This window comes from Coregonus clupeaformis, unplaced genomic scaffold (genome assembly GCF_020615455.1).
Source record: "Coregonus clupeaformis isolate EN_2021a unplaced genomic scaffold, ASM2061545v1 scaf2746, whole genome shotgun sequence".
NCBI classification, from domain to species: Eukaryota; Metazoa; Chordata; class Actinopteri; order Salmoniformes; family Salmonidae; genus Coregonus; species Coregonus clupeaformis.
In genome coordinates this window covers 6,531-11,483 of record NW_025536200.1, presented here as the reverse complement: position 1 = coordinate 11,483, position 4,953 = coordinate 6,531, and the positions used below count along the sequence as shown (strand labels likewise).

Here is a 4,953-nt window from a genome sequence, read left to right as displayed (position 1 = left end):
CTATTGAAACAAGTCTGTGATCTGAAGTTTTCAATGACGTGAGATCTGTAACAAAAAAGGCTGAATATGTTTCTGCTTTGATGAAAGTGGTGAAAGAACAGGTCCATTATTGGCTGGACAATTGAAACAAAAAAGATGCCAGTTTTGTAATACCAGCTATCAAAAGTGGAAGTGTGGAGGTACTGACTGGTACAAAATATATTAACAATGTGTTTTATGACATTTATTGGACTCTTTCACTTAGACCCAGTTAAATTGAATGCCTTTTTTTCCAGGGGGTGTCCCCAGATCAAATAAAGGATTTGGATGCTCCTATACTAGAATCTGATATATGAACAGCCATCTCCTCAATGAAGTCTGGAAAGTCACCAGGAGTAATCAAATCAAATCAAATGTTATTTGCCACATGCGCCTGAATACAACAGGTGTGGACATTACCGTGAAATGCTTACTTACAAGCCCTTAACCAACAACGCATTTATTTTTTAATAAAAAAGTAAAATAAAACAACAACAACAAAAAAAGTGTTGAGAAAAAAAGAGCAGAAGTCAAATAAAATAACAGTAGGGAGGCTATATACATGGGGGTGTTAGACTGCTTCCTGGTTGAGTGTTTATAAGAGGAATATTGGCGTTATTATAATAATATAATATGCCATTTAGCAGACGCTTTTATCCAAAGCGACTTACAGTCATGTGTGCATATGTTTTTACGTATGGGTGGTCCCGGGGATCGAACCCACTACCCTGGCGTTACAAGCGCCGTGCTCTACCAATTGAGCTACAGAGGACCACCAATGTCATGCAATAAAATGCAAATTAATTACTTAAAAATCATACAATGTGATTTTATGGATTTTTGTTTTAGATTCCGTCTCTCACAGTTGAAGTGTACCTATGATAAAAAATTACAGACCTCTACATGCTTTGTAAGTAGGAAAACCTGCAAAATCGGCAGTGTATCAAATACTTGTTCTCCCCACTGTATATATACAGTACCAGTCAAAAATTTGGACACCTACTCATTCAAGGGTTTTTCATTATTTTTTACTATTTTCTACATTGTAGAATAATAGTGAAGACATCAAAACTATGAAATAACACATATGGAATCATGTAGTAACCAAAAAAGTGTTAAACAAATCAAAATATATTTTATATTTGAGATTCTTCAAAGTAGCCACCCTTTGCCTTGACGACAGCTTTGCACACGCTTGACATTCTCTCAACCAGCTTCATGAGGTAGTCACCTGGAATGCATTTCAATTAACAGGTGTGCCTTGTTAAAAGTTAATTTGTGGAATTTCTTTCCTTGACTTCCAAATTTTTGTTACATTACAGCCTTATTCTAAAATTGATTTTATAAAAAAAATTATTGTCAATCTACACACAATACCCCATAATGCCAAAGCAAAAACAGGTTTTTAGATTTTTTTGCTAATAATCCCCAGGAATAATTCTCAGAGTAATAATGTTACTATATAATGTTATAATGTATAATATAATATAATAATATGATGTAATATAATATAAAGATACTTGGAAAAAGAAGCTGAATAGAATGACAACATTAGAACTAAACAATTCAACCTCCTTCCAGTTAGAACTAGCTAGAACATCCTTCAGCAGCCCGGAAACAAAATCTGTTTGCGCGAGGCATTTCCGCTGACTCTGGGACCGATACCAGTCTCAGGTTATTGGGGCAAGAAAATCCCTCTGCTCACACAGCTCTCCTGCACCTTTTTCAGCTCTCCCAGCCAGGCGTTTCACGCCAGCCTCTAGAGAGGTAGTCAGCTCTCCTGCACCTTTTTCAGCTCTCCCAGCCAGGCGTTTCACGCCAGCCTCTAGAGAGGTAGTCAGGTCTCCTGCACCTTTTTCAGATCCGCCAGCCAGGCGTTTCACGCCAGCCTCTAGAGAGGTAGTCAGCTCTCCTGCACCTTTTTCAGATCTGCCAGCCAGTCCTTTCACGTCAGCCTCCAGAGAGGTAGTCAGGTCTCCTAGCCAGGCGTTTCACGTCAGCCTCCAGAGAGGTAGTCAGGTCTCCCAGCCAGGCGTTTCACGTCAGCCTCCAGAGAGGTAGTCAGGTCTCCCAGCCAGGCGTTTCACGTCAGCCTCCAGAGAGGTAGTTCGGTCTCCTAGCCAGGCGTTTCACGTCAGCCTCCAGAGAGGTAGTCAGGTCTCCCAGCCAGGCGTTTCACGTCAGCCTCCAGAGAGGTAGTCAGGTCTCCCAGCCAGGCGTTTCACGTCAGCCTCCAGAGAGGTAGTTCGGTCTCCCAGCCAGGCGTTTCACGTCAGCCTCCAGAGAGGTAGTTCGGTCTCCTAGCCAGGCGTTTCACGTCAGCCTCCAGAGAGGTAGTCAGGTCTCCCAGCCAGGCGTTTCACGTCAGCCTCCAGAGAGGTAGTCAGGTCTCCCAGCCAGGCGTTTCACGTCAGCCTCCAGAGAGGTAGTTCGGTCTCCTAGCCAGGCGTTTCACGTCAGCCTCCAGAGAGGTAGTCAGGTCGGAGTCAGGTGTAAAGGGCTGTAATCATCATGGTGTAGAACTCTTGTTGTTGTTTTGAGTGATGCAATAACAGGCATTCTCGTTTCGCAGATTAGTTGAATCTGCTTTGAAAAGTACCAGAAACCTCTTGCCCACAGTGGTCTGAAGTAGTGCACTATATAGGGAATATGATGCTTGTATTCAACTACATACATTTTCATCTTAACTTTCTCAGAGCGTAGAAGAAGAAGCGTAGAAGAAGCTTGATGGCCTCGAATTTTCATTTTAGCGCCCCCGGACAAAACCACACCTCTGGGCAAAGTGCGAGTCTCTGGGCTTTCAGGCTCAGGAGAGGACAGTGATGAAACTGGGTCTTGTAGGCCGGGTTTTTCCTCAGTCCTGTTTTTGTCTTTATGTTTCGTGACATTTTGAAAGCAAAGTAGTCTTGCGTACTCCAGAAAGGGATCACCAAAATAATATTTGAAAAGAAATACGGTTTTACTGCTAAATTCACATTAACTTTAAGAATACTGCGGGAGCAAACGGAAAACACACTGCGACCGAAATGTTTGATGATTGTCTAGGTTGCCTTGGTGACCACTGTTCTTCACACTGGCTATTACTTTCATGAACTCCACCCCCAAACAAGACCAAATCTGAACCAATCATAGACGTCTGTTTCACAAGACCAAATCTGAACCAATCATAGACGTCTGTTTCACAAGTTTGGACACACAGTAACTGGATACTCTGTTTGTCTTTGGCAGGAGAGAGACCAGACTCTCCCTCTGACAGCGGGAAGAGTCCTTCAGGGGACCCAGACCAGGGTCCTTCAGGGCAATCAGACCAATCAGAGGCTCCCAAACCAGCAGGACAACATCACTGCTCCCACTGTGAAAGGAATTTTACTAAGTTAGGGAGCCTGAAGAAACATGAGAGGACACACACAGGAAAAAATACTTTCCAATGTTCCGAGTGTGGGAAAGGTTTTCTTTGGTTATATCACCTTAAAAGGCATGAGAGGACACACACAGGAGAAAAACCTTTCCAGTGTTCAGAGTGTGGAAAGAGTTTTAACGAATTAGGGTACCTGTTAATACACAAGAGAATACACTCGGGAGAGAAGCCTTACCACTGCTCCAAATGTGGAATGACTTTCACCTGGTTAGGGAGCCTGAAAACGCATGAGAGAATACACACTGGAGAAAATCCTTTCCAATGTTCCCACTGTGGAAAGAGTTTTAGCCAGTTAGGGAACCTGAATAAGCACAAGGGGACACACACAGGAGAGAAGCCTTACCAATGCTCTCAATGTGGAAAGAGTTTTAGGGGTTTAGTGAGCCTGAAACAGCATAAGATAATACACACAGGAGAGAAGCCTTACCACTGTCCCCAGTGTGGAAAGAGTTTTAGATGGTTAGGCACCTTGAAAATGCACGAGAGGACACATACAGGAGAAAAGCCTTACCAATGCACCATGTGTGGAAAGAGGTTTACCCAGTTAAAGTCCATGAAATTACACGGGAGGATACATACAGGAGAGAAGCCTTACCACTGCTCCCACTGTGGAATGACTTTACCTGGTTAATAAACATGAAAACTCATGAGAGAATACACACAGGAGAGAAGCCTTATCAATGTTCCGAGTGTGGAAAGACTTTCAGGGGTTTAGTAAACCTGAAACAGCATGAGAGGACACACCCACAAGAAAAGCCCTACCAATGCTCCCTGTGTGGAAAGAGTTTTACCAAGTTAGGGGGCCTGACTAGGCATGAGAGGACACACACAGGAGGGGATAAGACCTACCACTGCTCCCTGTGTGGAAAGACATTTAACCGGTTAAGACATCTGAATAAGCATGAAAGAATACATACACAGGAGGAGAAGACATACCACTGCTCTCACTGTGGAAAGACATTTTCCCAGTCAGAGGACCTGAAATCACATGAGAGAATAGAGAGGCTGTGTTCTGACTTATGTTTTTGACTGAGAATTTGTGTTGTTGTTGATGCCACATAAAATCATGTTGTTTAATGAAATCATTTAAAAAATCGGTTTACTTAAAAATAAAAATAAATGTATCATGTATAAATGAGATGTAAAAAATTTGGTGTATGACAGGTGTATGAAATCGAGCAATCTTCATAGAAAAACATTGGCAGTAGAATGGCCTTACTGAAGAGCTCAGTGACTTTCAATGTGGCACCGTCATAGGATGCCACCTTTCCAACAAGTCAAATTTCTGCCCTGCTGGTGCTGCCCCGGTCAACTGTAAGTGCTGTTATTGTGAAGTGGAAACGTCTAGAAGCAACAACGGCTTAGCCGCAAAATGGTAGACCACACAAGCTCACAGAACGGGACCGCCGAATGCTGAAGGACATGAAAATCGTCTGTCCTCGGTTGCAACACTCACTACCGAAGTTCCAAACTGCCTCTGGAAGCAACATCAGCACAAGAACTGTTTGTCGGGAGTT

General features: G+C 43.0%; 1 pseudogene; it reads left to right on the top strand.

Moving 5' to 3' along the window:
• The first annotated feature begins 3,788 nt into the window (after nt 1-3,788).
• LOC123489106 lies at nt 3,789-4,654 on the top strand (annotated as a pseudogene).
• The last annotated feature ends 299 nt before the right edge of the window (nt 4,655-4,953 follow it).